General features: G+C 38.7%; 1 long non-coding RNA gene across 1 annotated transcript in view; it reads left to right on the forward strand.

Moving 5' to 3' along the window:
- Positions 1-1,135: 1,135 nt before the first annotated feature.
- The window catches only part of LOC123370971, a 250,808-nt gene continuing 225,806 nt past the window's right edge, over positions 1,136-26,137 (forward strand). Inside the window, exons 1-2 of the long non-coding RNA XR_006579668.1 lie at positions 1,136-1,166; positions 2,211-2,288. This is a non-coding gene — a long non-coding RNA (uncharacterized LOC123370971). The remainder of the gene's footprint in view (positions 1,167-2,210; positions 2,289-26,137) is intronic.

Genomic DNA, 26,137 nt, shown 5'->3' on the forward strand with positions numbered 1-26,137 from the left:
TTTTTTTGGGCAAAACTGCATTTGTTCAGTTGGCAAGATCAAATCGGACAAATGCCCAGTTTTGCCAAAAAAGTTGGGATGGATGGAACAGGGTTTAAAAAAGAGACTGTCCTGGCCAAAACGGGATGTATGGTCACCCTACACCCTGGCTACTTTGCCCATGTCAACCACATGATTGGGGAAGTAGGAGTTGAGTGGCATAGGAAGTAAGGGTATGTCTACACTACCCGCCAGATCAGCAGGCAGTGATCGATCCAGTGGGGGTTGATTTATCGCAACTAGTATAAATCAACCCCCACGTGCTCTCCCGTCCACTCCTGTACTCCACCGCCGCGAGAGGCGCAGGCAGAGTCGACGGGGGAGCGGCAGCAGTCGACTCACTGCAGTGAAGATACCGCGGTGAGTAGGTCTAGGTACGTCAACTTCAGCTACATTATTCACGTAGCTGAAGTTGTGCAACTTAGATCGATTCCCGCTCTCCCCACCCCCCCTGTGTAGACCAGGCCTAACACAATGCACCAGAGAGTCCAAGGCTTTCAGAGTAACTCTAAAAACTCTAAAAAATTTATACCATAATCCTTTCAATGCATTCAGAAATCTTCATATAAAAATTCTTGCTGATCATGCTGACCAGCCTTATTTTGGTCAATATATTCAAAGACATTGCTGATGTGAAACTCACAAACACACCCAAGGTTAGAGCAAGGTCTAGTTTCTTATTTAGCTTTATTAATACCATTGAAAAAAGAACACAAGTTCTTTCTCTGTATTAATAGTGGAACAAACCTCTTGTGTAGCAAAGAACAGAATGTGGTAAATTTTATTACAAACATGTGGCTGCAGATTGCAAAGAGAGAGTGATTAAAACAACAAATAGAGCTGTACATACAAAGATATATAAAAAGATACACAATTTTAATAATCAGCTTAAGATAGAAATTGTAGGCCTTTTCAGCTTTATCATCCACCACAGTTTATCCAAGCAGCCTGCTTTCAAAGGCAGAGGTATAGATCTAAAATCTTTGTGCTGCCCCACCCCTAATTAACATACTTTTCTTGGGGGGGCAGGGGCGGGGCTTATTCAATAAGTACACTGACTGCTATTTTTAATTCTTTTTCTTTCAAACAGACAGCTATCTTCCTCTACAGGGTGCAGCCAGAAAGAGGTAAGGTTAGGCTACTATATTATACTGCCCTATCTCTTCTGTCCATTATTTCCCCCCAGCCCCTTGCCAACCTGAACTCCAATTGTATTTTTATATTTCTCCTTAGTTTCCATAATGCAATAAAATATAACAGTGGTTTACCTTAAACACCTGCCTGTTTTCCTCTAGATAATGTTGCCTTTATATTTGCATTACTCCATATAGTAAGGGGAACTAAGCTGGGGGGCCTATGTTTAGAAGAAGCTCTTGTTGAAAAGTAAACTTTTTATGCTTCATGTTTGTCAAACAATTTTTTATGTATTTATTTATTTTTGTACCAATAACCATAAGTGCCTGGTTTTTCATAGGAAGGGATAATGATTTCCCTTCGAAAGCTTGAGAGTTCTTTATTTTAATGTTACTGGGCTTTATCTTTTATTATTGAGCTGTGTTTGGTTTGGAGCTATTAGCCAAGTGCCCTGAGCATAACTTTGGGCTGAACAGTACAAAAGAGCCCCATCTTTGTAGAGGATAATCCTCTTTGTACAGATGTGAAAAGCAGAGTCTCAACTTCATTTTTATTCATGAGAATTTGGTTATGAGAACTGAGGCATTAATACTGCAGTGGGTTCAGGGTGGGTGGATTGTTGTGCCTGTGGAGATCTCCAGTGAAGTACCTGCTCCTCTCAGCCCAATTGCAGGAAATGGGGCCTACATCTGTTTTTTCCCACTTCCAATCCTCAGTCTTATCGTAGCAAAGGATGTTTTAGATATTCTCATAATTAAGAATATTTCCTGCAAGCCTTAAAAATTACAAAGCTTAGAAGCATGAATGAAGAGTAATTGGTGAGATAAAGTGGTGATTATTGAAAAGTGTCATTTTATTACTTGTATTTTGGAAATATACTGAAATGTGGCTGGAGACACAATGTGTGATTTAATGGGGTAAGGACTGTAGAATTAGACCCCACACTTGAAGGACTTGGTGTAGTGGAGGCTAACTAGATCTTAAGTAGGATTTAAGTAGTGCATAGGCCTCGTGTTGCATATATATGATTTTCACAGAGAATGAGATGTACTCTGTAAGAGGTCTGACAATCAGGAACTCCTGACAGTGACAATTGACTCCCTTTGTGGCCTTAGGTAAGTTACTCAGCCTTTTTGCCACTGATGCTTATTTACCTACTTCATAGGGAGTTCTTAAAGTAAAGGTCAAATAGCTTTATAGATGAAAGTTTTGCATATGTCTTGGACTCTGGCCCACTGCATGGAGGTAAATGTTACCCTTCAAGCATTAAACATTGCATTAGGCTTATAAAATGGCCCTACATAAATATAACACAAGAAATATTTTTTAAAACTTACAGGAAAAATGCAAATGAAGAAATAAAATTACCATGTATAAATCTATTATTCATTTTTCACTGTTCTTTATTTTCCCAAGTTTCTTGTTTCTAAAGGTTGTGGCCTGCCCTGCCATCCTTTCTGTTGTATTAATCATAACTATGCCACCTCCAGCAGCACATGTCTCTGACAGATTGTTTGTTTCCTAAAATTCAGTTCACATTGAAGAATGTTGAATCAGAGATTTCTCAGGAACTTTGATCCAATTTATCTAAAACCAAACAAACAAACAAACGAGCCCCAACCAGGAATGTTGTGCTGACTGGAACTTCCTTAATTAAAACAAGGAAATCCAACCACCACCCACAACTTTCAGCTCTGCTTTGGTTGTGTTTGTAACCCAAATCTACTTTCAAAATACACCTCCTCTTCTTTCCCTAATAATTTAATCTTCATTTTATATGCCATACATCTGTACCGGAGTAAGAACTAGATGTTTTGTATCCATCCAGTATAGTTCCTATTGATCAGCAATTCAATACAATGTTTTTAATTCATTTTTTTCAATCTGCTTATAAAATATATGTTTAAAAGAGCCAGCTTTCACCACCACCGAGACACAGAATATCCATATTAAGGAAGAAACATCAAGATGATGATGATCTTTCACTTGCAGGGAATAATTAATCACTTCTAATTAACTAAGATCTGATTTGAAAATGAAATCATAAACCCTAGTTTGCATGATAAACTAATGAGGCTATTGCTCTGATTGGATCATAATCAGACTATGGTTTCAGCTTCTTGAACCACCTTTGTGTCTGTAATCAGGATGATTGTTTACTTTCTGTATTGTAAACAGAGATGGGTAAAAAGGCTACAGGCTGGTTTTGGCTTTACCGATCTTTGTGGTTAAGGTTTTAGTTTAAGTAAAACCCAAACTATGAGAGCCTCATCAATGTTTTCAGGTCATAGGGGGGTTAGATAAATGTTTCTGGTTTTGGTACATCTGAAATTGACTGCCCCATGTTTGAGATTTTCAGAAGTGTTCAGCACTGGCCTTACTCTGCTCCCATTAAAGTCAATGACAGTTTTATGGCTGATTTCAATCTGAGACGGATTAGGCCAAGGCGAAGTGCTTTCAAAAATCCCATCCCATACAAATGGAATTTTTTCCCCCCTTCATCCAAGTCTTTGATTCACTCTCTCGGGAATTTCAGCACAAAGATTTTCCTTTTATTTATTTGTAATGCACCTAAATCATGTTGTGATGTCCTATAAGAAAGAAGCTATAGGAAAAGATTGTAATGTATGGTACCCTATTTGCTCAATTCAAGGCCTTCGCTACTTAGGAATCAGATTTTAAAAAGTCTATGCCCACGAATTGCTTGCATAAAATACCCATTGCACATATGCATGCTGGAAATGCACATGTACAAAGATATGTGTGTGTGCTTTTTAAAGTGCAATTCTTAATGTCCTGTTTATGTTTTCATTGATTTTATTTCTTGTGTAGTCTATAACTTTTAATTTCTCTCCTTCTAAATTAACTTGTTCAGTACTATCTAGATAAGATCTTTATTTGGCCCTCATTAAATTAGTATGTCAGCATATAATTAGTGTATTTATCTTCACAATACCCCTGTGAGATAGGGAGGTATTAGTCCTATTTTTACAGATAGGGAAACTAAGCAATTTGTTCAAGGTCATATTGGAGGTATGTGGTGGAACAGGAAACTGAACCCAGGTTTCCCATATCCCAGTTTAGGGCCCTAGCCGCTGGACCCTGTTTCTGCTCTAGTTCTATAGTTCTTGTTCACTTATGAGCTATGTGTGCAGTCATTTTATTTCTTTCTATTTTTCAAACAGTTTTATAGCTGCTTTTGTTTGTTTTGGGTCCCAAAGGGTGAAATTTCAGTCCTGTCCTAATGCTAAATGCTGGTAAAATGAATGTGATAAGTACTTAAGACTTAATTGAAACTTTTAAAATTCAGGGCAGGGATATTTTTAAAATGCAGTTGATTACAAGGCCAAATAAATTGGCTCATTAGGCACTTCAGATGGAAAGGCCAATCTAATTCCAGGCCAGTGCTTCTGAAGGAATTAAATGATATTCATTTCCCCCCCTCCTCCCAAACCTCTTGTCAGCTCCTCTGCTTTAGGCATCTGACAGCTATAACTAAATCCCTCCCCCAGCAAGACTCCTTGGAATTAAACTCGCTTGTATTTTTCTATAGTATCTAACGTCAGGAAAATAAACAAACCAAAAAGTTGAATTTGTTTGTTTGCAATATTCCAGGTTTCTGCTTCTCTTTGAGGGGCAGAGGGAGATGTACAAGAAGTCTCTTATTTGAGTAATGGAGCTAAGAATAGTCTAATTGCAGAATGTACTCTATTGTCAGTTTGGCCCAAAAGCAGTGGCTTCTTTCAAAGTCTAAAGTTATTAAAACAAAAAATGTCAAGTGCTCTGAGTTAATGGAAAAAGAATTGTCTATTTAAAACTGACTGTAAAACAGAATTATTGGATAATGGATAATCCTACAGAAAGATATGTGGATTAATTTTCTTTTGAGACGTAAATACTTGCCTGCCTTTAAGAATTATGCAATCCTCCCTGTGGCTTCACTGATTAAAACCTCTCTGAACTGACCCCCTGCCTCACCCTAAATAACAAAGGAGTGGTGTTGTGACAGATAGGGCAATTCCTGCATTATCCTTGAAATACCATACTATCTCAAGTTTATGTATTATTGTGGGATGGGATTGTATGGTAACCTCTCCATGGAGGAAATGCAATATGACGCCTGGGAGTTTAAAGGACTGTATTGAAAATGTGCTAGAAAATAATGGGACTTCTGTGACAATAAGTGTTAAGTGGATTTCCTAGGGAATACTTAGGGAGAAAATGAAAATTCTCTGTCTCCAGTTATGTAAAAACCCAGCCTTATGATGTTAGATCCCTGAGGAGTGGGTCATTGTCTACTTATCACCTGTTCCCAGAGACTGGTGATCAAAGGCATGAGCACTATAATGAAATGGCTGAACTGCCCAAGATGGGTTCAGGTTCTGGTTCTGAATCTGAGACAGTTATGAACTTGTAACTACAAGTGAAACTCATCTGTGGGTTTTGAAGGACTGATACCTACCAGAGCCCAAGGCTGGAGCTGGGGATGACCTCTGGTCAGCTTTTTAGTATATGTGCAGGTTCTTTTATTGTTTAATCTGTTTTTTTTCCTGTAATGCTTTCACTTTAAGAGTAAATGTGCTTGCTTAAAAAGGGCTGTGTGGTAACTTAGAACTGCTGGCAAAGACACTATTCATAATCTCTGTAGAGAAAGTAAATTGTTGAAGCTGCCTTTTAGGCAACCTGGCTTGCTGGGGATATCACAAAAATGCAGGGAACTGTGCAGCCTTAAAGAACCCCCAGGGAAAAAGAGAGACATGGGTCTCTGCCCAAGAGAGGTGATGGCTGGAAGCTGGAAACCTTTAACCAGGTTTCCTCTGACTATGTGCCTTTCTCAGTGGAATTGGTAGTCAGTCCTTTTACTTTTCCTCTGAGTTTCTTTGGACCACTTCTGTGGACTTTTACCGTGTGATCTCATCTCTCATGCTCCTTAAGGACACAATAAACTCTCTCTACTTCTCTTATGACTATTTACTCTGCACTTTTCCAGTTCCTGTTAGGTCCAACTCTTCCAGGGCCAATTTATCTGAGCAGTCCAAACAATTAATTCTGTAAACAATGGGTGTAGCTAGACCAGAGCTAATAATAGGACTAACAAGGATAAGTAGTTTTGTGTTGTGTGTTGTGTTCTTCCAACCTAGAAACAAACTAGTAGCAGCTATATCAAGGAGATAAATGGTCCTAGTAGACAAATTTGTTTGTTATAATTCTGTATTTAATGCCCAGATACTTAAGTGATGTATGGAGAGACAATTTCCAGTCTTGCAAACACCACCATGCAAGCATATGCTGGAAAATATTTAATATCTTCACATTGTAACAGCCAAGTATAACAATTGGAGAGAATTACAGCAGTCTTGAATGCTCTCTGTGCTAAGGGCTAGATTTTCAGATAAGGTGCATCTAATGTGCACCCAAAATGCTCAGCTTTTTTGAAAATCTGGCCACTTATTTTAGCACCTAAATGGGAGCTGAGATTCTAAAAATCTAGGCCCAGATAAACAGTCCTCTAGTGGACTAGGTGTGATGCACCCCGTAATGCTTTACAGAAATATGCCTATGAATGTAAATATGACATAACTGGAATATGTTTATGCTACATATGCCATGTAACCTATCTTTGCAAAGGTTATGTTCTACTGACTGTATTTATCCTATTTGTATGTATGTATCATTTTTATATCAGAAGTTATGAGCGTTAGCTCTATGCTTGTATTTAAAGTGTTTGATGTAGAAAGCATCTAAGGCAGATTTGGTCAACATAGTGTGAAGGATTTATTCAAGTAATTGGGAGTACTTGGCTAACAATGGACCTTGATAGATGCCAATCTACATCTGAGCTTTCCTGGGAACGTTTGGGCTAACGTGGGCAGTGGTGTCGGCCTGTAGAGAACTGAGTCATGCATGGACATGTGACTTGCCCATGCAACTCCAAAACTCCCTCTTGTAGCTGTGATTCTACTTGGGGAGAGAGGGTTTTCCATCCACAAGAAAGAGACTATATAAGCCCCTGGAAACCCCTCCATTTGGTCTTCAGCTAGCTCAAGAGATAGCCTCTCCACCCCAAAGAGATGCCTGAAAGAAACTGGAACAAATGACAGTAACTACAGGGGTGTGAGTGATTGCTGGACCCAGACTAGGAGGAAGTCTAGTCTGTAAAAGAAGCTTATTGGAACATCTCTGAGGGTGAGATTTCCCTGCATTTAGTTTCTTACTGTATTAGGCTTAGATTTGCTTGTTGTGTTTTATTTTGCTTGGTAATTGACTTTGTTCTGTCCGTCACTACTTTAAACCACTTAAATCCTACTTTTTATATTTAATAAAAATCACTTTTTACTTATTAATTAACCCAGAGCAAGTATTAATTCCTGGAGGAGCAAACAGCTGTGCATCTCGCTCTATCAGTGTTATAGAGGGCAAACAGCAAAAGGTTACATCCTGTTACTACAATAAGGAGGTAACAAAGATATGTACATTTTACAAATTGGTTCAGCCCAGAAATACTCATAAGCTATTTAAAGACATGTATTAAATGGAAATGTTTCCCATTTAAGTACTTTTAAACTATCATTAGGAAGGACATTGATTTTTGATCTGCAAAAGGCTTGTTGTCTGTTTGAAACAAATTGAAGTCAAAATCTGTTCAGTTAATGGATACTGCAAAGAGGAAAAAGTTGCATTGTTTTGTTGTCAGATTAAACTGATTTACTATGTTATGTTTCGCTCTCCAAAGCCCTTCAAATGCACATCAGTAAAGAATACAGAAAAACAGAAATAAACAAAGGAGTAAAAGTGTCAGCCCCTGGAAAATGTTCCCTAAATTTTGACTGAATCAGAAGATCCTCTGTCTATCTAGGGCTTACTCTTATGTGCATAAGTCCAGAATTTGGCCCTAATCCAATTCCCATTGAATTCAGTGGGAGTCTTTCCAGGATTTTGCCAGAAGCTGGAAATGGGCAACAGAGGATCACTTGATGATTACCTGTTCTGTTCATTCCTTCTGAAGCACCTGGCATTTGGCACTTTCAGAAGACAGGATACGGGGCTAGATGGACCTTTGATCTGACCCAGTATGGATGCTCTTATGACTTCAATGGGCATTGGATCAGGGACAGAAAAAGGTAAATAGGCCTTTTGTCTTTTAGTACTTTGAAGATGGGTTGAGGACAGAGTCAGAAAATATACTGTATTCACCGGTGCTCTAGAATTCTTCCCTTTTGCCCATACATGGAGAATATAATCATTCCCCAATCTTAAATACTTGGGGAAGCAGGAAAGAGAGTTTGCTCTTGAACATTCATGTAATTAAAATTCATGTAATTATGTTCTGGAAGCTGTCTAATGTTAGACTATCTCCTGGAAATGGTAGCAAATATCCACATTGCTGCTGTTGAAATGATTCAAAGTTATAACAGCAGTGTATCATGAAAGGGTCAATTTAGCTGAACTAAACCACAAAAATCCTCGATTCAGACAAATTGAGAAATTGTCAAAAGTATTTGTTTAGAAGGTTAATAGGCATGAAAACAGACTAAAATGGGGGCGGGGGGTAGTGCAAGCTTACCTATTGAGTCCCCACCCATTAATGGCTTCCTCCTGTTCCCAATGAATTAGTGCCAAAATTCCCCCTGGTTTCAGATCAGACTCTGACTAAGAAACCACTATGTTAACTTGAGTTCTTTAACTATTGCTGATGATTCTTAGCTGCTTGAGGAAGTGGCCTTTTGGCCTAGTTATCTGAGAAAATCATGGAAAATTAAGTCTTTTGATTTCCAGTATGGTCCAAACTGAGGATTTTGAACCTTTCACCAGCCAACAGATCTCTTTGTTAATCTCTCTGATAAACTGGCTTCCAAATGGTATCTCACACTGAAAGTGAGATGCTGTATCAGAGAATAGCTTTCCTGAGAGCATTGTTTTTAAATAAAACCCCACCAAATAAATATAAAGGCCCACTTCATTGGAGTTTAGCATTTAATTACTGTGTCTATAAAGATCTTTCATAATCTAAGTAATATAAATCTTAAAGATATCACCATGAAAAAAAGTATATGCTGTTCTCACCAGGAGTGACATATTAATTGCCTGAAGACATTCTGCTGGTCTAATGAGTAAAATAACCTAATAACTAATTGAAACATCATTGAAATACAAAGTCATTAGGCAAGTAGTATCATATCTAAATAAATTAACTCAATTTTCTATCCTGAATTATCTAGCTGTTGTGCTTTGATCACAGCTGAATTGGATCATTAACTAATTAAAAGTGAAGCCAATTAAAATTGCAAAGTCTTATGTAAAGATACTGTATTTCTCATTCACAAAGACATTTTAATAAGAAGTCTTGAAAGTTTTCCTCTGAAAGTGCTTAGGAACTTTCTATACTATTCTATACTTGCTATATTAGATCACAACAGGGGTCCATCAGTATCAGTTTCCTGTCACTAACAGTAGTTGGAGCCAGATGGTTCAGGGAAAAGAGTAAGAAGACCTACAGTAGGTTGATATAGAGTAATCTTCCTCCAGGGAAGTGTCCTCCCAGCCCCCTGAGCACAGAAGTACTTTGGTACCTCTTTACTATTATATATCAAGGTTTAGCCTACTCATGGTCATTGTCCTGGACTCACTGAAAGAAAGACAAGACGCAAGGGATGTGGTTTAATTAGGCTGCAACTTTATTAACTCATCTGGGAGCTGCCCAGCAATAATTCATACAGTGCAGGCCATCATTCCTTCCTTAATCATATCCACCCGGTGAATGGCTGCCATCAAACCCAATACCCCCATTCCTTGTCCCAACCTGTTGCTGGGACCCCACTGTGCTCCCATATGAGGGTTAAGGGACTGGGGAAAGTGGGTTGTCTCACTTTAGGGGATGCCTTTCCCCTGAATCCTTGTCCAACTCTGTTTTTTCAAAGAATCAGACCCTCTATAAAATGAGAACTGCTACTGGACATGTGTCACAGAGAGGTACCAACAGTTAGCTTGGCTCAGGGTGGAGGGACGGGTTTTTACACAGTCCATTGGGTGCATAGGTTTACCTGAACATCACCAGTCTGCCTTCCAGCTCAAGTGAGGCCACCCTCCTTTCCCAACACCAGAGAAAAGGTGGAACCTTTAAAGGAGACACTACATTTTTTCCCAGTGGTTCAGACAAAGCCCCCCAGCTTTGAGATTCTAGAAGGTGGATTGGGTGTTTTTCTAAAATATATTTTATAGGAATTAATTTGAGGAAGTTCTATGGTCAGTGCTATGCAGGAGGTCACATTAGATGATCACAACCATTCATTCTGGCCTTGGAATCTATGAATATATTAATTGGGTTGCATTAGGATTGGTCTCTAGTCCTTGTTATCAAATACCATATATTATTTACAAACAGCAACAAAAGCCGAAAACAAATTGGCCATCATATGAACACAAATTTTAAACTAATCATTATTATGAAATTACTAAACATAAAAAATGAATGTAAAGCATACATATTACTAAATCAAGCTACTATACAATCATACATCTGTAACCCTTCATTAATGACCAGTTGTTGCCTCCTGCTTTTTAGGGGGGGGGGGTGGAGGGAGGGAAAGGTGGCACGCTGTTCCTATTGGATCAATGGACATCAATCACTGTTCATCTGATAGTGAATATATTGATTCATTATTAGGACTTTAAAAGACACATTTTCTACCTCCATTAAAAAACTATTGATGAAATAGATCCCAAGATTTTCCCAATTTCCTATTTACATTTCTGTGAGTTTTAAACACTGATTCCTGTGCCCTATTCATCTTTAAAATAGTTCATATCTATCTGTCTATCTATCTATCTATATAACCAACAGTTTACAATCAAGTTATTACAAGGTTTTGGATTATTACTATTACATTAGTGTTTTTGACATTTTCTTTTCATTTCACTAGTTATTGTCCCATTTACTCTTGGATTTTGGCTTGGGTAAGGGGGCAGAAATGCTTGAAATCTTTTGAAGAAACAGAAAACTTGGTAATAACAAATCATACTTTAAAATTTTTACAACTCAGGATTTGCCTTCATATTTTTTTTGCATCTGAGTTATGTTGCCCAGTGGAGTAGGTATTTTATATTTTGGACTTCACCTAAAGTGAATCAGTTGAGTCTAAGGGAAGTCAATACATGCTGGTGAGGACATAAGCATATGTTTTGGGATAGTTCATATAATTGAATTTCTGGAAGAATTTAATCATAATAATTATTTCGTGTATGAGATTTATGTCTATTGCATACAGTGTCAGAACTTCATGGTGGTCACAAAATATTACTTGAATTCTTGTCAGCATGTTAGTGGACAGACCTATGTTATGACACAAGAAAGCTTGAAAACCACAGACTAAACATCGAACTAACAAATCCACAGTACATATCATAATAGAGAGGAAAGTTTTGAGTCTTGCTTGGAAGGGTACCTTGGAAATACTCTAAATGCTGAGATGAAGCCCATCCCAGAGTCACATGTTCTCTGTATAGAAGGCTCAGTTTCCTATCTTTTTCCAGTTTATAACAGGGGGAGTTCAGCAGTTTTAGTTCTGTCAAATGTATTATACATATTTTTCCCCAAAAAAGGAATAAAGTGAGGTGGAGGAAATTGTAAACCTCCATATTGCACACTTAGCTAGTCCATAGAAAAATATGCTTGTATTATTGTTAATCAACTTTCTCTCCTCCCACTACCCTGTTAGTTTGAGACAAGAAGTAACAGGTGGTTGACACATACAAAGGCCCTAATCCCACAATCCTCATTGAAGTCAGCACAACTTGGGCAAAGATATGCTCATGCACGGCACATTGTGGGAATGGGCCCTAAAACTGTGAACTCATTTACTGTATGTTTGCACAGCACTTGGAACAGTGGGACTCCCATCTCAGTTGGGGCACTTTGTTGCTACTGTAATATAAATAATAAATGTGACCCAGGATTATGTGATTCAAACCCAAAAGCTAATGGCAAAGAATCATGGATCCAAAACCATTGCAAATATTGTCTCACTACACTGAGACTGAATCAATATACTAATTCAGCACTAATATCTGGTACTTATATAGGACTTTACCTGTTCAAAGACCTGTACAAACATTAATTAATTAAACTGAAAGCTATTAAGAACTAAAACAAATAAAAGACAGAAAATAGAGTTATTCTTTGAGAATTAAATCCCCAATACTTAACGAGGTATGGGCCAGTTCACACCTTCTTTGGTAAAACACACTGAAATGACCCAGAGAAAGGAAATTTATGTAATAACCTTCTTGTGCCATTCTACCTCAATCCTTCCTTCAGAGAGTTTGTTCTTCCTTGGAATAAGTAGTAGTGTCCGTCCCTTAAACTGTACAATCTTCAGGGATGTAGGTGTATCATGGGGGTCTGCAGAAGACTGTGGTTATTTGAATGAAGGTCTTTTGCTTCTGTGCCTGTTATATCCATCAACATTCCCCTTGCTTCTTCTTGGCAGTATGGCTTTGGTACTAATCCAGATGGCAACCTCCAATGTGAGGGGGAAATATAACCTCACTCTATTGCTTTTCTTGGTGAATCTGTATGGAATGGATGAGATGCTGTGTGCATCCCCTGCTCCCACCCAGTCCAGGGCCTTACAAAGTCTCCTCCCACCTTCTAGATGCTTTCTGTGGAAAATGCCTTCCCATACGACTGTGGGCGGGGGGTAATGGTGTGACAAACGTTGATAATTCACCTTCTTCGTCTTCTTCTGTAGATGAGGATTGAGATCTACACACGGAGGAGAATAATCTGGCCCTCTAACATTAAAATCAACCCCAGTAGGAGTATGTTGTATACAACAAAGGAGTGAAGGCATATTACAGAAGCAGAAAATGAGGTGTCAAAGTAAAATTAAACTGGTATCCATAAAAAGTTATATTGTGCAAAGGCATATGTGCCACATAAATCCCACTTAAATTTTCAAAGTAAGGCTTAAGAGGGATTTAAATGGTGCATAAGATTTCTTCTGGAATTCCCACTTAGGTGTTAATTTGGCTTAATTGGTAGCTCAGTAGCCTCAGGCCCAATCTTGCTCCCATCACAGTCATAGTCTACATGCCATTTGGTTTACGTGGTGCAGGTTCATACTCTGTCTCCATGAAGTGGAGAAATGAATACCAGCCAAAAACAAAGAAAAAAAAAGTTATGCAATTATTTCTCCATCAGATTTATTACTTCTTGATTTTCTGTGAACAATTTCATACCACATTAGTTATTCCCTTTAAAAGAATGTCTAACATAATGACCTTTGTGGAAGAAACACACTCTTGCACACGAAGCTCTTATAATATAGTTAGGCAATTTAGCATTTAACAAATGTGAAAAGTAACCTACATTTATCAGGGAAAAAAAAAGTAATTTAATGAAAAAAGAATTTTGTATGGCCCGTAAAATTTTTCCAGTATAAAATGTTTTACAGAAACACACTAGAGTTAAGCTGGCACGTATTTCTTCCATAACTCCAAAATAATTTCCCAAGGCAGCAATTTATGTTGCGTGTTTAAAATGCAGCATGAATGATTATGAGGTGACAAAGACTAACGAGACTTCATTGTTACTCAATTGGGACTTAAGAGTGTGCATTATGTGAAAGACTATTTAAAGGAAATACTGTTCGAGAAAATTGGGGAAAAAAATCAACGAAGGAAAGCTCATTAATTTTAAATCTGAATTAGCTATTAATTCACATGGTTCTGCTTTCAAAGCTGTAGGGACAAAATGCTGTTATCTTGTTAATAAAAGTGTTGGAATGATAAAATGTAAAGCTGAATTTGTTTTGGCAAGAAATAATTATTTGTACTTCCATTTACTGCTGAGAACCATGCTGTTTCCACAGCAGATAAAATTATTATAATTATATACAATTATTTTGTACCTGTCACTTTATTTCACAAATATTCTATAGTACTGAGGAAATATAAATATATTTTATGTGCACGTACAATCTGCGTGGAGATATTTCCATGTGCTGTTTTCCCTGGGATATATGTATTGTCATCTCATTAATCCACCGTAACAATTCAAAAGTTATTACCATTTTTAAAGTACTTAATTGACATGTTTGCCATATGTAATTTTTTAAAGCTGCACTCTTTTTAGTAACTCTCTTGCAAAGTTGGTGCTGAAATCTTTCTTTACAGATATGTTTTCTCTTCCACATAGAATACTGACTTGTTATTGTAGGGTTGTTCATAAATGCCGGGTTGTTGATACAGATTTTCGTACTGATTTGACAGTCTCTCTAAATAATAATAAACAATTCTCTCTCACACACATACTTCTCTCATGTGCACACATTTTCAGAAAAATAGTATTTGTTTTTTTTAGAGATTGTATGCTTATTTCACCCACTAACCCTATGAATTCATAATCCTTAATTTGACATCATACAGTTTTACTGTGGAAATGGTAACAAAGTGACAGTATTATAACTAGACCTACTAAGAAAACCTTTGATAGGACAATTTTCCATCATAACTAAAACACTTGGAAAAATGGTGTCAAGCTTGCCAAAATTTCATTTTGGAGAACAATCAGGAAAAAAAACCACACCGAACAATTCCAAGAATGCTGAAATGTCCCATTTTGACATTTGTGCAATAAAATGTTTCATTTCTTTTTGTTTTGTACTGACTTCATTTCCAAATGTTTTTATTTTGTATTTTAATTTCAATTTAAACTTTGTTTTTATTTCATATTATAATTTAATATTTTGATCCAAAACGATATTTTTTTCAGCATTTTCTTTGGTGAAGAACTTTGTAATTTTGGGATTTTGTTCCAATTTGGAATGAAGCCAGATTTTGAAATGTCAAAATCTTTGACAAAATGGAGTTTTTGCCCCCTGCACAGCTTTAATTCTGATTTTAGGTGGGGGATATGTAGGAAAAGTTTTGAGAGAAAAGAAAGATCATTAATAAAGATTGAGGGAAAAGGAATAGGAGTAGAAGTCTAAGCAAAATATTTTTCAGAGCTTTCCATAAATGTAAGCAGCTCTTTAAGCATACTCAAAATCTGTTCCTGCAATTTGCAAGCACTTTCAGCATTTCACATTTGTCATCTAAAGCAATTTGAAACCTAAGAGCACTGCGAGGAAAAATATGCATTGCATGTGCTCAGCATACTGTATTGGCTAAATTTCTGGCTACTGCCTGGAAACAGAACTAATAGCTTCCCAGACATATACACAGAAACATCCTGTAACAACAGTGCTAAGATGCCCACGTATCCTAGCTTACTCAGTCCTATGCACACACCCCTTGCACAGACTACTCCCACTAAGAGCAGAAAACATCTGTTCATGAAAGATGTGGAGGCTATTGACAGAAAAAGGAATGTGTAAATAAATGTGTAAACCACATCCCGAAACCACTCCATGGCTCTGTTGCAGAGGACCTGTGGAATAGTGTCTCAGGGTACGTCTACACTACGGGACTATTCCGAATTTGCATAAACCGGTTTTGTAAAACAGATTTTATAAAATCGATTGCGCGCGGCCACACTAAGCACATTAATTCGGTGGTGTGCGTCCGCGGTCCGAGGCTAGCGTCGGCTTCTGGAGCGTTGCACTGTGGGTAGCTACTCCCTAGCTATCCCATAGTTCCCGCAGCCTCCCCCGCCGCCCCTTGGAACTTCCGGGTTGAGATCCCAGTGCCTGATGGGGCAAAAATCATTGTCGCGGGTGGTTCTGGGTAAATGTCGTTAGTCACTCCTTCCTCTGGGAAAGCAACGGCAGACAAGCATTTCGCGCCTTTTTCCCCTGGATTGCCCTGGCAGATGCCATAGCATGGCAATCATGGAGCTTGTTTTGCCTTTTGTGACTCTCACCGTATGTGTACTAGATGCCGCTCACAGAGGCGATTCAGCAGCGCTACACAGAAGCATGCTTTTGCTTTTGCATGACAGCAGAGATGGTTACCAGCCATATTGCACCATCCAAACCCTTCCATAAATTGGAACTAAGATGATCATGGCTACCAGTCCTTTTGTACCATTTGCTGCTGTCATAAGTGCCCCTGGCTGCTCTTAGCCAGGGGCGCAAAAGCCAAAATTGGGAATGACTCCCTGAGTCAATCCCTCCTTTTTGGTATCTAAAAATAGAATCAGTCCTGCCTAGAATATAGGCAAGTGTACTAGATAACCACTGTATCATAGAACCAGAGAGCACAGCTGCTCTGTCAGATCCTGCAGAAATTATGATCTGTATGCTATTCACAGGGGGTGCTCCTGTAACAACACCACCTGTTCATTCCGTTCTTACCCCAGCCTTCCTGGGCTACCATACCATTGTCCCCCCACTTGTGTGATGAAGTAATAAAGAATGCAGGAATAAGACATGGTGATTTGTTAGTGAGAAATGAGTGGAAGGCAGCCTCCAGCTGCTATGATAGTCCAGACAGGACATTAAGCAGTGTGTAGGAGAGAAGCCCAGCATCCCTCTGCTAGTCCAGGGGCAACTGAATCTTTTCTTTACACATGAAGGGTGGGGGCTGATGGAGCTCAGCCCCCTGTTGCTATGATGACGATGGTTACCAGCCATATTGCACTATCCACCACCAGAAAAAATTAGGGCCAGGCGCCCTTGATCGACCTGACGGATGCTAGTCAGCATGGTTACTGCCCCATGTGCCAATAGGCTGATGACGAGGACGGTTACCAGTCCTTTTGTACCATCAGCCACCCATGGCAGGGGGGGAGTGATGATGTTGGTGTTGACGGCTGCAGCATCGTGTCTATCTGCAGCATTCAGTAAAGATAGGGTGACATGTAAAAGAGTCAGAGGATTGTTTTCCCTTTCGCTTCTGGGGGTGGGTGGGGGGGGGTGAGTAGATTGCCAAGCTATGCCCTGATCCACCGCGGACACTGTGTTTGACCCTAGAAGCATTTGGAGCTCAGCCAAGAATGCAAATACTTTTCGGAGGCTGCAGGAACTGTGGGATAGCTTCAGTCCTCCAGTCCATGAGCGTCCATTTGATTCTTTGGCTTTCCGTTACGCTTGTCACGCTGCAGTGCGCTGAGTCCCTGCTATGGCGTCTCTGGAGATTTTTAAAAAAGGATTCTGAATTTCATCTTCTGTAACGGAGCGCTGATAGAACGGATTTGCCTGCCCTTACAGCGATCACATCCGCATGGTCCGTGCTGGAGCTCTTTTTTTATTTTGATTTCGGACTGCATCGCCACCCGTGCTGATCGGAGCTCCACGCTGGGCAAACAGGAAATATTCAAAAGTTCACGGGGCTTTTCCTGTCTACCTGACCACTGCATCTGAGTTCAGATTGCGGTCCAGAGCGGTCACTGCTGCACTGTGGGATACCACCCGGAGGCCAATGCCGTCGATCAGCGTCCACACTAACCCTAATCCGATATGTTAATACCGATACTAGCGTTACTCCTCTCGTTAGGGAGGAGTACAGAAACCGGTTTAAAGAGCCATTAAAATCGATATAAGGTGCCTCCTAGTGTGGACGGTTGTGGCGTTAAATCAGTTTTACGCTCCTAAAACCGGTTTAAACGCCTAGTGTAGACCAGGCCTCAGTTGCTTCTTAAAGAGGCCAGAACAGTTGTGGACAACATCACCCTTCTGCTTCTGGTCAGGAATCAGGTATCACTTTCACTTGTCAAAAGATATAACTTCCTTTATCCCTTATGAAGAAAACCACAGTAATGATCAGCTATATATTGCATTTATGCATGCAGCTATGTCAACCCTCAATAAAAATAGAGTGAACAAAATATTCCTAAGAAAAGTAAGTTAGCTTGCTGAAATTTGGCTCTACATGGCAAATAGGAGCATGCTTCCCAGCTCAGGAAGACTGACACACTAGCTCCACTCGAGCTAGTGTAAAAAAATGGTAGTATTGCCTTGGTAGCATGGGCAGTAGCTCGGGCTAGCTATGTATGGAGGGGATCTGGGTGGATTTGTACTCAGGTGGCTAGCCCAAGCTGCTGTCCATGCTAGCCCTGGCTACATTGCTATTTTTTTTGTTCTTTAGCTTGAGCAGAGATAGCATATGTTTATCTATCTGAGCTGGGAAGCATGCTCACCCCAGTGGCAGTATAGATATACCCTTGGAGTTTGTGTAACATCTGTGAAAATGAAGCAGAATTCTGAAAGATGGGAATATCTCTAGGAAATACCATGCAAAATATTTTTTACTATCAGGATGTTTACGGGAAGGGATGGGGAGAGAAAAATCTATTTTTGCTTGAAAATTCACAATTTGTATGGTGGTGGTGGTGGAGGTAGTGAGAGATGCCCTATGATCTACTGGATTAAGCATAGAGTTAGGAGCTGGAGATTCTGCGTTGTTTCCAATTCTATCAACTATTGGTCATACTAGTATTTGAACTGTCATTGCACTGCATACACATTATTCAGTAGAATCTTTATCCCATTTCAACCATGGGGAAGCAGAGGCTTTGAGAAGTTGTGATGTGCTCAAAATCATACCAGCATTAGAACCCAATTCTCCTGACTCACCGTATTCTACCAAAGCCACTAGATCGCAGTACATCCCAGGCAATGTAATTAACTGGCCTGGACAATTTGAGGCAAATTGTTCTGCACACATTAAGGCATTGAGAGACTCCAAAATCAGTGAGGCAATACAATCCCACTGCATGGAGAAGGGCAGGGCATGCAGAGACCATTCAGGGAAACTTCTGTGAACAGTCTCTTCCTTTCTTTCTGCAAGCCACAAGAGGGAAGATCATGGGAGCAGACCAGGGGCATGGCCAGTGAGTTGGCAAGTATGTGGGTGATCTGGCTAAACTCTGGAGGCTATGTATCGGGCTTTAAGGTTCATTAATATTTGTAAAGGGCCTACATGAAAGGTCCATGTAATTCCAATGGGTTGATGGGAAAATTCCTTCCAACACAAGCATTACAAAGAAGTGAGGGAAAGAGAGTCAAAACAAGTGGTAATTGAACTTCTGAACTCGAGAAATGGCCTACCTGATGCATTGGTGGGTAGTACCATAGCCAGACACACAAAAGTGATACCCCCAACTAGTCTATGGTGATTGCTGTTTATAAATTTATCTGTTTAAATGCTTATGGCATTTAACCCTACATGTAGTCGATGCAAAAACTCTAAATGAAACAGAGGAGCTGGTTGCTGGCTATAGCCATTACACATAGTTCCACATGGTGGTTCTCTTTCAGGATAACTTCCAATAAAAAAAAATTGTCTATAATCATTGTATTTTATGTTTATAGCAATTATCCTCTTATTAAATGGGACAGTTTAAACTGTGCCGATGGCTGTTTTGGCCTTGTCTTTTATAAAAGGAGAATGTTAACTAGAGAGCAATCTGAACCACAACTCTAGATCCAAATGCTCCAAAATGTTATGGAAGGTTGACCTCAACTTCACAGTTCTCCCAACCTGTAAAATGAGCCAAGCTAATTCAGTAGATCTCAGCATTAACTCCTTGAGATTCAGAGAAGTTTGGAGCTGAACTTTATGGCTTGGGCTATAGCTAGTTTTAAACTGCATAACTTAACCTGTTAGGCCATGCCCATGCTTCTGTCTCTATCTGTCTTCCACACTGCCTCCAACATCTGGAGAGCACTCTCTGACTCAGACTGATATGCCTTCACCCTCTCCAATGCAAAGTCCTTTATGGAAACACAATTCTTCTAAAATATCTTTAAATTGTATTCTGCCTCAACGCCCTTTATCTGTTTATCCATGGTCCACTCAGTCAGTCTCTGGTCTGAGGTCCTTGTCCCACTCCCTTCTGACCATGGTGGAGTGTTGGGGTTTTGCTTTCTTTTCAAAGGCTAGACCAGTACATTGCCAGCAGTTAGAAATTACCACTTTCTAAACAAGCACATTTATTCTTAAGGTAAAAGCATGGCAGAGAAAGCATTGAAAAATCCTATATGCTAAAAGCTTACCGGTGCTCACCCATCAGTGTTATAGGGCCCTAGTAGGGAAGTATTCTTCCAACCCTTCTGAAAGGGATGGGGCTCTCCTTGGATAGAAGTTCTTGTCTGTTTGCTGAATCAGAAAGAAAGTCCTGAGTCAGTTTAAATGTAGCCTTTTTATGCAAAAAGCCCCTGCCATTGCATACAATATGTTGCCCATATTGATACATAAACTTAATATCATATGGTCCCCAAAGATATTGCTTGGGATTGCAACATCTGTCTCACAATTTACACTAAAAATTGCACATTATACTGTAACTAAAAAGCCTTTTTCCTCAGGCAGAAGGTCCTATGGAATTATATATATTTTTTCATCTTTCAAATTTCATGTTTTTTCCATTAAACTATACTATTAATCTTTAACTGGTATGCCTGGAAGGGTTGGTGGGTGTAAATAGTTGGGTGTGGATGTGTCTGTGTACTTTTATTTTTTAAAGCTCATATGTAGGACAAGTAAAATTCTGAAACTGTTGCATTCCATTTCTTGAGTACTGTAGAAATTAAGCTAAATATTTTACTGAAAAAATGTGAAATTAATTAATTTACTGACATTTTCGAGTTTCCTTTACAGAATGTTTGAGTGAAAATAGCCAAATGTCAATTATCTTACTGTTGATACTTTGCTTTTCATTATATGGTAAAACAGGTAGGGTTGGATTTTACCACTGAAGTAGATCATGCCTTTTGGTACTATTGCTGTTTTACCTATGGTATTCAATTTGTTTCTCTAAGAATATTAATTAGCAATATTGTAAAAGTCATAATATGAAAGGCTTTAGACACATTATTGTGTTAAAAACCTCATCTCTAGTGGATTCTAAATATCAATTCTATGTAACTGCAATCACAGTCATTGGGCATATTAGTAACACTTTACTCTAATCATTTTAGTAGCTCTGATTGTAATACACTCATTTGGGATTCATGTACAACTAACATTTATGTCCATAAAGTGTTTCAAAGTAATTTAGCATTTGTTCAGTTATGAATGCTGGATTGCTGTCTGTTGGTCCATCCATCATTTTCTGCTCCCTCACTGTTAGTTTTGTAAAATCATTTTCCTGCTTCATTATGAATGAGAGCATTAAATTTGGTGCCAGATCCTCAGGTGGTGTAAATTTGTGTAGCTCCATGCTGAAGGTCTGAACCTTATTTTTTTTTAATTGTATTTTAGGAAAACATAGACTACTTATTCCAGCAATAGCTTATGTGATCGAGTAATTTATTATTTGTGTATTTTTGAGTATGCAAATACAATGGTTTTGTTCATATGATTCATAAATACATAAAACTTGCTTTTTCTTTGTCAATATGAATTTATTGCATAGTTTCTCTCAGAAAGGCTGCTATCTTGATAGTTATGAAAGCACACAATGGCTCTTGGAAACAGCTTTCAGAAGATTGGAGATTTATGTTTATGTAGTTCACATGCATAACTACTGTATATCAAAATCTATGTTCTACAAAAGGTGCTATATTTTCAAGACTATTGGTACTGAAGAATGGATATCATTATTGCAACACTATTCATCACAAAGATAAAAGACAAATGGTTCAGTCCCATCCATGTAATTGAATTTATGTGTTGGTGATCAGTGTAGTCAGCCCGTAAATAATGGATCCAAGGTATCAGACTAATTATTCACAATCTCATTGTTTCTAAATACATAATGATTTCATATGTGGCATAAATATATTAAAGAAATAGAACTGTTGTGAATAGTTTTTTGCATCAAGTAGTTCATTTATCAGTTAAATTTGTGCTGTACAACTGGAAATGAGAAACAACAAAATGGAAGCATCAACAAACAACTGCTGTAGCCTGCATAAAATGAAACAACAGACACCAATGACATACACTGTTCAGGTACATATTGAGGTTCCCTACAGGGCTATGCCAATAAAATAATAATAAAGAATTGATAATGCTGTGAACAGGGGTGGCTCCAGGCATCAGCATGCCAAGCGCGTGCTTGGGGCGGCAAGCCACTGGGGGCGCTCTGCCGGTCACCATGAGGGCAGCAGGCAGGCTGCCTTCAGCGTGCCTGCGGAGGGTCTGCTGGTCCCGCGGCTTCGGCGGACCAGCGGACCCTCCGCAGGCAAGCTGCCAAAGGCAGCCTGCCTGCCGTGCTTGGGGCGGCAATATGCCTAGAGCCGCCCCGGCTGTGAAAAAGGTTTTAAATAGGCAAAGTTAGTTTGGATGTACTTTTGCACAAGGGCTCAGTCTTTGTATCCAGTAAACAGCTGAATCTCCTTTGTTGTTGTAGCCATGTTGGTCCCAGGATACTAGAGAGACAAGGTGCCTGAGGTAATAGATGTTACTGGACCAACTTCTGTTGGTGAGAGAGACAAGCTTTTGAGCTTACACAGAGCTCTTCTTCAGATGAAGTTTACCCAATAAAAGAAATTACCTCACCCATCTTGTTTCTCACTTTTCCACTGACTTGAATGGAAGCAGAACTGTACCCTAGATATATAACTATTTTAATTTCATAAAGCAAAATGAACCAAAAAACCCAAACCCATGTCTCTTTTCTGATAACAACAGCACAGTTCTATGCCCAGTTTTGTTCTCTGTGGCAAATTCCACAGATTTGTCAAAAATACAATATTTATTAAACAACATGCCCCTATGTCTAAATTCTCAAGGTACTGAGAAAGTCAGTTGCAGTTTCTCGACATCTTGCAGGATTTGATCTGTATTCATATGTCATTTTCCAGGGGATACATAAATGTGTTGCTGTCATTTTTTAAAAAGACTATTTGAGTTCATATAATCCTTTAACCAATTAAAGGGATCAAAAAGCCTCTATGAACCAGCTATGGACCTGAACCATGAAATTAGGTTCTGGAGTATCCCAGATTTTGCAGAGCAGAGGGATGGCTCAGATTTAGCGTCCCAGTTTAGGTCCATCTCTGAATAGAACCTTCTCTTCACAAATGTTAACTATCAACACCACAATGAAATTGAGGATGAAGTTGGTGATTATTTTTGAGAACTCTTGGACAAGAGGTGAGGTCCCAGAGGACAGGAGAAGGGAAAACATAGTACCTAATGTATTTATTTATTTATTTTATTTTTAAAGAGAGCCACTGGAATTATAGATCAGTCAACCTAACTTTGATACCTGGAAATATATTGTAACAAATTATTAAACACTCAATTTGTAAACATTGAGAGGATATTAGGGTTATGATGAATAGCCAACATGGATTTGTCAAGAACAAATCATGTCAAACCAACCTAATTTCCTTCTTGGACAGGATTACTGGACTAGTGTGTTGTGTGTGTGTATAGGGAAATAGTAGACATGATGTATCTTGATTTTAATAAAGGTTTTGACACAGTCCCACATGACTTTCTCAAAAGCAAACTTGGGAAATGTGGTTTAGATGAAATTACTAGAAGGTGGGTGCACAACTGATTGAAAAAAACATACTTCAAAGATAGTTATCAGAGGTTAGCTTTTGAACTGGGAGGGCATACCTAGTGGGGTCCTGCAGGGATCTGTCCTGGGTCCAGTGCTATTCAATATTTTCATTAATTATTTGGATGGAGTGGAGAGCATAAATATAAAATTTGCAGATGACACCAACCTGGGAGGGGTTTCAAGCACTTTCGAGGACAGGATTAGATTTCAGGATATCTATTCAACAAGATGCAGTTTAATAAAGACAAGTGCAACGTACTATATGTAGGAGGAAAAAATCAAATGCAAAAATACTATATTGGGGGTTAACTGGCTATGTAGTAGTACTACAGAGAAAGATTTAAAAGTTGTAGTGGATCACAAATTGTATTTGAGTCAACAATGGGATGCAGCTGTAAAAAAGGCTAACATTTTTCTGGTGTATAGCAACAGAAATGTCCTAAGTAAGACACAGGAGGTAATTGTTCCACTCCACTCATGAGGCCTCAGCTGGAATATTGTGTTCAGTTTGGGGCTCTACTCTTTAAGAAAGATCTGGACAAATTGGAGAGAGACTGGAGGAGAGTGACAAAAATGATAAAAAGGTTTAAAAACCTGACCTATGAAGAAAAGTGTAAAAAACCAAAAAACTGGGCATGTTCAGTGTTGAAAAAGAAGACTCAAGGGGGACCTGATAGCCTTCAAATATCTAAAGGGCTGTTATAAAGAGAGCAGTGATCAATTGTTCTCTGAAGATAGGTCAAGAAGTAGTGGACTTAATGTGTAGCAAGGGAGATTTAGAATAGAAATAATGAAAAACTTTCTAACTACAAGGATAGCTAAACAGTGGAATATGTTGTGGAATAGGTTGTGGAATCACTGTCACTGGAGTTTTTTTTAAAAACAGAGTAGATGAACTCCTGTCAGGTATGGTCTATTCTTGGCCAAGTAACAGCTAAGGGGAGACATTAAAACGACCCATGAATATTTGAGAACAAACACCAAGAATAGAGGAGACAATCGTAGCAGAATATGGGACTAAACTAAAAATGGAAAAGGTAATTTCTCCTGAATATTGGGAAAATCAGTTTGACAATCTACTAATCTGTGAAATAAATTCCCAGTGGAAGCCTGTGCAACAAAACAGTAATAAATGGGAGCAATGCTTTACTATGCGGGGGCTGGATTAGATAATCATATAGGACTTTTCTTTCTCTAGACTTTAAAATTCATAGGAAGGGTTAAAACTGTCTAACACCAACTGAACTGATGCATCAAAAAGACCTCATGTATCTTCAAATTAGTGCAACTCGTTTAATCTGACCATAGTTCTTAGTCCTTTAATATCAAGTTCTAGGGGAAATTAAAATGTTTCAGAGGTTTAAGATCATAAAGCTGCTTTGCCATAAAGATGACAACATAAAAAGCAATTAGCAAACTGTCAAATGAATATATGTTCGCTAAAGCTTTGATGCACTTAAAAGAACTAATTACAAAGAAAACTCCAGTGCTGAATGTAATGATTAGCAATATGCAAATCACTCAAATTCAGGCAGACAAAGCTCTACAGAGACTGAAAGTTTGCCAAAAGACTTCTAAATTCAGTCCACGATGGTTTAATAAGGTTCGTGACTGTTTTTCCTGGAGCTAATTGAGATAATGGTCATTATTCAAGGATAGTGAGAAACAGTAATGTAGATTACATCACTGTGAAGTCTACCCTAGCAAAGCAGCCATTTCATACTACATACACTGCAAAAGAACCTCTAAGCCATAAGATGCCATTTCTATAAATAATAAGTCACTGAGGATGACAGAAGTTCTCACAACTAGCTTCAAATTTATGATCTGCCTTTGCCTGCAAGAAATAATTAAAAGTCACAACGAAGTTTTCTACACCTAAAAATGTGGTTGAAGTATTAAACTTCTCATTTTCTACAGAGAGAAATTGGATATTGTTAGATATGTCCTTTTACAATGTTATATTTTAGCCCAATTTAAAAAAGGAGATAGTGTATATATCTGTACTAAGCTGGAGTCCAAAAGAATTGTACTGTTTCTGTTGGCCAGAAGGGCCAGAACATACAGAATACGATCCCTTATTGCAACTAATATTCAATCTTCCTTCTTTGTCTAAATCTGGAGACAGAACTAGAACAGGGGAATGAAGGATCACCTGGTGCTCTGTGCTCATAATCATGTGAAAAAAACAATTATCTGAGAAGAAAAATATTGGCCAATGGGGATGGGAAGATGAGGATTAGGAAGTTAGTACGATGTAGAAGTGAGATGATAGTAGTTAACTGCAGGAGGAACTGAGGAGGGTGTGAGGACTATTTCAATGTTTGGGAATGGAACTGGAGGCTGAAATAGTGGTGCTGGAGGAGGAGCCTAGAGTGAGATTTCTCATGCCCTGATTTTGAGGTGCATTTGATTTTTAAGGAACCTTCAGGATAGATTTTTATTTCTCAGTGAGTCTTTATTCTCTCACTGCAGAGGGAAGACTTTTAAGCCTTATTGACAGGAGTATGTTTAAAATATCTAGCTAAGATTTGGAGTAAATAGCTTGTCTGAGAAACAACAGCT

The sequence above is a fragment of the Mauremys mutica genome, chromosome 5, assembly GCF_020497125.1.
Source record: "Mauremys mutica isolate MM-2020 ecotype Southern chromosome 5, ASM2049712v1, whole genome shotgun sequence".
Taxonomy (NCBI): Eukaryota; Metazoa; Chordata; order Testudines; family Geoemydidae; genus Mauremys; species Mauremys mutica.